The sequence below is a fragment of the Lactuca saligna genome, chromosome 1, assembly GCF_052625555.1.
Source record: "Lactuca saligna cultivar CGN05327 chromosome 1, ASM5262555v1, whole genome shotgun sequence".
Classification (NCBI taxonomy): domain Eukaryota; kingdom Viridiplantae; phylum Streptophyta; class Magnoliopsida; order Asterales; family Asteraceae; genus Lactuca; species Lactuca saligna.
The window spans coordinates 33,681,108-33,690,811 of record NC_136417.1 but is presented as its reverse complement, the minus strand read 5'-3'; the positions used below and the strand labels follow the sequence as shown (position 1 = coordinate 33,690,811).

At 32.4% G+C, this 9,704-nt stretch overlaps 1 non-coding gene across 1 annotated transcript; it reads left to right on the top strand.

Annotated features, from left to right (window-relative positions):
• The first annotated feature begins 7,605 nt into the window (after positions 1-7,605).
• On the top strand, positions 7,606-7,677 carry TRNAQ-CUG (transfer RNA glutamine (anticodon CUG)). Its single transcript has one exon. It is a non-coding gene; the product is annotated as a tRNA-Gln (tRNA).
• The last annotated feature ends 2,027 nt before the right edge of the window (positions 7,678-9,704 follow it).

Genomic DNA, 9,704 nt, shown 5'->3' with positions numbered 1-9,704 from the left:
CTTGATAGTGTCATAAAAAGAGTTTTATTCTTCGCTCCTATCATACACACCCTTAATATGATGCTACCAAAAAAATCCAAATTTAATTGAACTGAGCATCCCCTTTAAGTCCAGTGTATAACTAGACAAGATTACAAAGCCTGTAATCAACACAATTTCTTGTCCGTGTAATATTTTTACAATACAGGGTGTAACTAAACACTCTTTTCATTTAACTCGAACTAAACATCATTTGTAAATCTTATTTTATTACCTGGTAAGACTATAATGCTTATAAAAGATTTCCAAACCATATTCCTATTTATGCCATACTATCACAATAGACTACGCAATTATTCTTTTATCCAACTTAATTGGATCCAAATATTCTTTATATATGTCATGGTTTTAAATTTAGACAATACTACAATCCTTGTAACCAATCCTCCAATACTAAATTTGTTTAGACAACACTATTCTAATTTAGTATATAACTTTAACATGGAGTGTCAGACATTTAATATACATTAATCTTTTTATGTAATAATACTTATTTTGAATATCATCATGTAATAATATCATATAAACATTTAACACATAATTAACCATATATGGTTCACATAATATATGTTATCAAATAATAAATATTCCAAATAATAAGTAATTAATTCACAAATAAACTTTCAACAAATAACTAATACTTTTAAATAAATACTTTGTAATAAAATCATGCTATTGAAAGTAAATATACATTCACTTAATCCAGGTGGAAGACTCGGGGGAAAGTCAGTTCTTTAACTAACACTTCGTATTCTCTTTTAAAATGACCTAAACATGAATATTACTAAGCCTTAATATTCGCTCGTATTTATAAATTTTAATCGTTATTATGTTTTTATTAGATCTATCAATAATCCTAAAAGAACACTAACGTATAGCTGATAAGAAACAACCAGGTAAGATCGTATTGGAGATAGGATCCGTCTGTCATATAAAGATGTATTAAGGCACATTACCTAAAGTATTCTAGTGCTTGTATCAATTTAGGTATACTGCTTGAAATAAAATAGACACCCCCTCACAATCATTGCTTAGAATTCTAAGTTTAAGTCTAGAAATTCCCTAGAATTCCTAGTTCGCTAAAACTAATGTTTTGATACCAATTGTGATATCCCCAAATTTACAGTCATTTTAAAATTTTCATTTATGCTTATTTTAAAACAAAGTGTTTCTTTTCTTGTGGAATTGGTCCCAAAAATATTATTTCAATGTGAGATAATACTAACATTAAACATTCCTCAAGAAACGTTTGATATTGATAGCTTTTCAAAACTTAGGATATCATAACTGTTACAAAACATAAGCATAAACGGGCCTTGCATCAATATTTAGCAGCATACAAACTCCTTTAATATCTTGGAAGATAGTTATATTATTTATTAGTACCTTCGTATCGCTACTTGTGATACAAGAAATTAAGTGGGTCAGGTTGGGAAACCTAGTGAGTACATAGGTTTTCAACGCACCATAATATAGTTAATTATCAAACAATTAACACGATTACCCACCCCTATTTTCTTATTTATTCTCCCCTAAGGGTCTAACCTAAGTGTTACAGGGATTTCTCCCTAATACATGTCGGTAGGTTTCTTTCTATATCCATTCCTAAGGGTTTGTCCTAATGAATAGGCATGATGTCCATTGTTGCCTATGTTTATCTAATAGGCACCAAATCCATATTTGTTAGTGTTAGTCTAATAGACATTAAGTCCATAGTTGTTATTGTAAGTCAAATAGGCACAAAGTTCATAGTTTCCAATGTTTGTATAATAGGCACTAAGTCCATAACTACCGATGTTTATCTAATGGCACTAAGTCCATAGCTGCCACTGTATGTCTAATAGGCACTAAGTCCATAGCTGTTAATGTTTGATTCAGTAGAACCTATAGGTCGTAGACCCGTCTGTGTACAAATTATTAATGCCTATAGGTTATAGACCTTCCCACAAAATGATTTATTAATACTTACAGGTCGTAAGCCTACTCGTGTATGATTGACTGACACCTATAGGTAGTGAACCTCCTCGTGTATAACTTATAAACATTTACAGGTTGTGTACCTGCCTATGTTTGACCATACTTGACTTAGAATAGTATGTGGGCATTGTCAATATCCTACTAGGTAACTACATTACTAATCCCGTAGTACTATAAAAATCTCGACCTCTTTTCATTATTTTCATTTCTCTTAACCCTTCACTACACCATATATTATAAGTATAAAAATACATATATGGTTAGCTAAGATTGGCTTATATAATTTTATCTAACACAGAAGGTTCTAATCACAAATAATAGGCTCGTATAACACTTAATTATCTAAATACTCTTTATCTATGTGTAATATGAACGTAATTATGCACTCACCTGACTTAGGTGGGTGACTCGAGAATTCGACAACGCTTTGCCAAACTCTTTGAATTTTCTTCTGACGTGACCTAGTTACGAATGTCACTAAGTCTTAGGTTAATATTCCTGGCGACTAATGATAGTCTAGATTCCTTACTATTCTCAATGTCTACATCAAGATCTGTCAAGTAAGGAACAATCAGGTATGATCATATCGAAAGTAGGGTCCGTTTGATATATCGAGTATACTGTTTGGAAATACCACTTTAAACATCTCACTGAATCTAGCCTAAACATCATCCACATAAGTAAACAAATCAGTATAATGACTTGCAATTACTAATAAATCTTAATTATAGATTCATAATAACAACTGTGACTATAATTAAAAGTTACACTTAAATAAAATAAGTGTAGCTTGACTTACAAGCACACTGATGAAAACTAGGAATTTAACAGACTAAACTCTGACTCAGGAGCTCCTAATCTCTGGCTATCAGACACCACAGGGCTTCCTCTACTAAAATTAAAGAATCTCTCGACCAAAAAGTCGTAGGAATCGAGAAAAAAACATAGGAATTATATGGGATTGAACTGAAATTTAGCTGTTATTTATAAGGGTTTTTCGCCTGCGCATCGCACATAGATAAGGTGCACACTGTGTATTTGGTCGGTAGAGGGTGGCATGTCACTTTCTAATTGGTGTCATGTGTTGCATTATGGGTGGAGTGAGAGTGTGCGCGACACACATTGTCGTTGCGTGCGGGTGCGCGCGAATAATTTATGTTCCCTGTAAAGTTCATGTATTCTTCATACGAGCTCTGTTTTCGATGGGTTTTATATCCACACACAACTATTGATGAGATCTACAAGTTTCATTTAAACTCCTTCATCTAGTTTTGACTTTATTTTTAAAGCTATATTTTTTACAGACTTAGGCTGTTAAAGTTCGTTAAAAATTCTTAACTCTCTTATATGACATCCGTTCTTGACTGTCTTTATATCAACGGATAGGTATTAACGAGATCTTTAACTCTCGTTTAGATTGTTTTCACTAGCAATCAACCGATTCCAATTTCGGTTTCTGGGTCGTATACTACTACGCTGAAATATTAGAAAAATCATAATTTCCTCTCAACAAGTCAGATTATGGTGTTCTTTTTTTTTGTACGAAATTCTTGTCACGTATACTATAACTTCGGTTAAGATTATTTATCCTAAATAATCTTCTGTCAAAATATCATTTTATCGCTTATTTGACTAGCCCGTATATGTGCGTGTTATAGTATAAGGACTGGTATTACTGATAAATCTTGTTTGTTTATAAGTTCATAATAATGTTTACAAACAAAAACATAAGTTATACTTAAAGCACGGTAGACATAACTCAACTTACATGTTGTTTGACAAAAGATCGAACATTATGCGAACATAACTTTGAAACCGAAAAATCTATTTCTCCAAGCTCTCTAACAACATAGAGCTTCACTGCTAATACCTAAGAAGTACTAGAATCGGGCCTAAAAAAAGTTGAGAGAGAAAGGAAGAAAAATTAGCACCAAATGAAGCAAAACTCGGATCTATATATAACAATTTTTTAAAGACGCTTTGAACCCTACCCATGTGACAACTCCTGATTCGTCCACATCACCTGAACTTGGGGATGAAGGGTCTCATCCGGCGGCAATATGGGTCGCATTCATGGTGTGCCATGTGTTGCGCTCTCGTTGGTCTGAATTTATTATTTTTTCTAAAAATCATTACTTTCACATACAAACTCCGTTTTCGTTGCTTTTTATTATCACGCATAGCTATTGAAGGGTACCACAATTTCATCAAGACTTCGTCGACTAATTCTCATTTTTTGGTGTGTTTTTGTACGAGGAGGCTTAAACTATAAAGAACTGTGTGAAATTGATAACTTTTCCATACAAACTTTGTTTTCGATGTTAATTATATCCCTGACTTTATATCAACGAGTACAAACACTTTTCTTTAAACTCTGTCGGCTAATTATCATCTTATTTCAATTTTATAAATCTGAACAAATTTCGTCTTGTTTCGAAACTTAGGGACCAAGTTTCGCTTATATCATTCACATACGAGCTTCGTTCTCGAATGTCTTTTTATCGACAGATTCGTATTTACGAGATCTTCAACTCCTGTTTACATTGTTTTGACTAACAATCAATCATATTAAATTTGGTTACTGTGTTGCACTCAAAACTTTGAAAAATTATAACTTCTTCCTATGAAATCAAATTTGGCATTCTTTATATCGACACATTCCTATTGATGAGTACTACGACTTTCATTTAGATCACTTAAGCTAATAAGCAACCTATCTCCGATTCACTTTCTATGACATAAGTTGTCGTATCGGTTTGAATTCGAAACTTAGATAAATCACAAGTTCTTTATACAAAGTCAAATTTGGGTGTCTTTATATCCACAAAATTGTCATCAAGTCTACTACAAATTTCGTTAAGATTATTTATCCTAAATAATCTTTTATTTTTTTTATGTTATTTTATCGCTTAACGATAAATTTTATATTAAGGTTTTTTCTACAAATATTATATATTCCTAATATTTGTCCACATAACGTGTATACGAGATATATTCATTAGCTCGTAACATATATGAAGAACAATTACTTTAATCAATGATTTCGATTGTTCGATAAAATATATTATTATTATTATTATTATTATTATTATTATTATTACTATTCTAAACATTTAGTCCGAATTTTTAAGCATTACAGAGCTCTCACCGCAATCGATAATACATGCTTTCAACATATCTTTAAGAGTGAATCGTCCTCTCATTTTGTACATTAGTATGAGGATGAGTACTACGTACTTCAAAACAAATATGTTTAGGTTTAATTATTCCTTGTAGATTAAAAATATAATTTTTTGTTTCATTGTTCGTTTTAGATAAAAAAAAATCATGATTACGTATACAATTTGTTTGAGATTTGAATCAAATTGATTAATGATATTATCACTTTTTGATGCATAACTAATCTAACTTTATCTATAATATCAAGTGCACAATTATTTTTCCAAACAAAGTTAACTAAGATATAAATAAATTCTGGTAGTCTACCAATAAAAATTAACAATTTTAACATAAACTTACAAAAGTAATTACTATAACATAAAAAAGTTTAAACATTTAAAATCAATCCAAACAACATCATAATTTGATCTTTCAACAGCCTCTTTCCCATTAATTTTTTATCTAATATGGTTCCCTATGATAATATGTATTTGATTATTTGTGGACTTTCAAATTTTGGTGATCGGTTTTTTGCATGCATGCAATAATCGATTTTTTTTTTTCTTTATGAATGTGACGTGCGAGCAAGACGGTGGTAAACATAGGGAAGAGGGTAACATATTTTGATAAGTAGAAAAAATTTGGACTTTTAAAATTTTAGTCCAAGTCAATTTTGTACTTGGAACCGACCGAACCTATCCGGTTTGATTTTTCATGATTCAGTGAACCGATAATCAACCTTACTCTAAAAAACCAGTCCAAATGCTCATTCATACTCTCAATCTATTAGACATTCAACAATATTTCATTAAAATTTTCTACCAAATAACCTTAACATAAGCAAAAACAATGTAACATTGTCTATAAATGACTAATATTACGGTTTCTTATCATCTATACGTTTAGGTGCTACTAGTTGATAAAAATCTTGGCAAGTGTTTTGTGCTTCTTATCAAATGTCAGAAACTATGTGGATTAGGCGGGTGCTTGTGTTTTTTGTATGTTAAATGTTATATTTGGAATCAACCATTCGATATAACTGGGTAAATCTACTTCATTTTTATCCAAAATCTTTGGAATTATGACCTTTAATTAAGATGTAAATTTAATCTATTTAATCGACTAGTGGCAAAATAAATAAATCAACAATATTTAAATAAAAAGTTGATATCATTAAACGGAAACTTACACTAAACGATTTGTTATTTAGGTCACTTATATTTTAATTGTATTTAATATGCCACTAACTTTTTATGTTCTAATGACATCATTAGATTGCGTTTTAACCGGATAAATTGATATTGAATCTTAGATGTAGTCAGTGTTGTAAAACTCGCCGAGTTGACCGGTTATCCCTTCGAGTACTCGCTACTCGGCACCTTACCGATGCGAGTTACAAAATCTTGAGTACTTCCCGATCGATCCCTTACTGAACCGAGCAATGTTGTAAAACTCGATCAACTCGGTGATTAATATGTATAATATATTTAGTGATTTATTATTTAACAAATACACAATGCGATTATTACTACATATATATATATATATATATATATATATATATATATATATATATATATATATATATATATACTTTAATCAATTACTTACGAAGTGAGACCATTATGTGTTTTTCAGTTTTTATGCATTCATATTTATCTAATTTTGTTATACATTTTCAATCAACTTATAGTTTTTAACTTATGATTTTGACATATATAACTTCCATAAAAATATTTCTACATGAAGTATCAAATCCAAGTACTCCCCGAACACTGCTGAGTACTCGTTACTCGGTAGTCGGCCGAACAAGTATCGAGTAACGAGTTCTACAATCTTGGATATAGCCAACTGCGACATAATTTGTTCATATAAGGGGTGTTTGGGTTTGTTTTTTTAAAACAATTTATGTTTTTTATTAAAAGTTTCCATTAGTTTATTTGGTGTCAAAACAAAGTTTTTTTAAAAAAAATAGTTGGTTTAGTTTATTTAGTACCAAAAAGTAATAAGCATGTAAGTTGTTTTTTTAATTTTTGACAAATTATGCTTATATGTGTAACTATGAAATAATTTATCAAAAACTATTTAAATAAGTCGATAAAGTAAATGGAAGTATCGTATAAAAACTCATTATATAAATCAATAAGTACTTATAAAATTTTTATATCTAAACACTTAAAACGTCTTAATACTAGTGTCAAAGCATAATAAACAATTCAATAAACAAACTCAAACACTCTTCGGTTTATCTAACATTAAAATTAAAATTGTATAAACTATGCCACTACGGTATCTTATATGATAAAATTACTTTATGACATTGCCCTTAATTGCCTTTTGCTCGTTTGCTAACATGTTAAAGGCAACGGTGGCGAACTTGTAAGCTAGACCTTTGTTTTTAGACTAAATAGTGTAAGTTTTAATACAAGTGGTCCTATGGTCTAGTGGTTAGGACATTGGACTCTGAATCCAGTAACCCGAGTTCAAATCTCGGTAGGACCTATTTTTTTGTATATTTTCTGAATGGTGACTTATTCCTCTTTTTTGAGCTTAACGAAAAAAGGTGTATATTTTGTACGTAAAAGGTTTCATTAGCAATCTTCTAAATCCACTCGAGTGGAAAAAGCTTTTTTTTGGGGTTCAAATCGATCAGAAATATTTACAACGCAACTGTTGGCACCCACAATGTTGAATCAAATTCTAGTTAATTAATATATATATATAAATCTTACTATTCACACATCAACATGAATATTTAGATTACGCCAAAAATTATTTTTATTATAAATTTAAAAAACAAATGATATTGTTTAGAAAATATTGAATGTTGAAAATACATGTCTCTTGGTTATCAAACTACCCAACAGCCCACTCTTGGACCAATTGTCTTCTAGCAAAACAGGCTACGAAGCCCCGGTTATTAGTTCACAGCCGGCTGGAAAAACAAAAAAAACGATCCTAAATGGCCGGAAAAAAAAAAAAATACGATCCAGAGTAACTTGATAAATGTTGATTTGTGAAAATACCCATTAGGGTTTCACATGTATTCCAGTGTTTTAAATAATACAAGATTATAGCTTATTTACATAAAGGACCATATACAATAAAGTGTATATATAAAAGCCTACCCTGTACAAATATATTATTAACACTAACAATACTATATTATCATTTATGGGGTATATTATAGATATATATTTCTTCTCATTTCAAAAACATCGTATATATATTTATTCTCATTTTATATGTGGTTCGAAAATACACCTATCTTTTTGGTTTATCACTCCTTATAGGTAGTGGCGCACAGACATAGATATGATGTAGTGGCGCACGAGCATAGATATGATGTTTGAGATGAGAGATTACGAATATAGGCCTGTAGATATGAATAAATGTAGTACGACTTATATTGTACTATTTATGCTTTTGATTTGTATCGAACATGACATCCGGATGTTTTCAATGAAATACATTTATACGGAAATGTTTTGATAAATCGTTATCATATTTTATTATGGGAACAAATTCCGCAACACTTTTATTTAAAATGTTACTCTGATTTTTAAACAAAGCATAAACAAAATTGGTCTTTTCTGGCCGTGGAAATGAGGATGTCACACTATCCCCTCCATAGCTGCTGCATCGAACTGTCGTATCATCCTCAGCCTACTGTATGTGCATCATGTGATAGTTGCGTCGGAAGTAGACGACTGGAGCCGCCACCCCCGCTATTGAGGTCGTTGAAGACGATAAGCCGTTGCCACCCTCCCCCGTCATTATCTTCCTCTTCCTTTCGTTGTTGCTGCTGCTATCGTTCACCCCATCCCTTCTCCTCCCTTAGTTCGTTGTTGTCGCCACCGTTAGCAACCGCTATGGCCGCTAGGATTGCTGCTGCCGTTGTTATGCACCACCAAGTGGTGGTTGCATCCAGAATTCAGAGCTAGGGTTGTTGTGTGTTGCTGCTTGATTGGGAACCATAAGAAACCACCGCCGCCACCGTAAGGTGGTGGTTGCCATCATGAAACAGCCGTTGTCGCCACCATGTACACCAGGTAGATGGATGGGGTCGTTTTGTGAACATATAACGTATGTGTGTGTGCATTTCTGTTAAATGTGTGATGTGTGTGATTTTCTTGGTCGGAAAACTGAGAAAAGGCCACCACCACCACCATGAGGTGGTGGCTGCCACCATCTACCACCGTCGGCCACCACAAGGGTGGTTGTGTATGTGTGTTTATCTATTTGTGTGTGTATTTATTTTGGGTTAAAGCATTGTAAATTGTAATTAGTGAATTGTATAATAAAGAAAACCCATAACCACCACCGTGAGGTGGTGGCTGCTGCCACTAGCCGCCGTGTTGGGTGGCGGTGTGCCTTGTTTGTGTTTTAACTTGTTTGGTGTGCGTGGACAAAATGGGCTAGAACCATAACGACCACCGTGAGGTGGTGGCCGTTGCCGCGAGCCACCGTAGACCACCACTACTCGAGGTGGTAGTGGGTGGTGCCCGACTAATAAAACCGTAATGGGC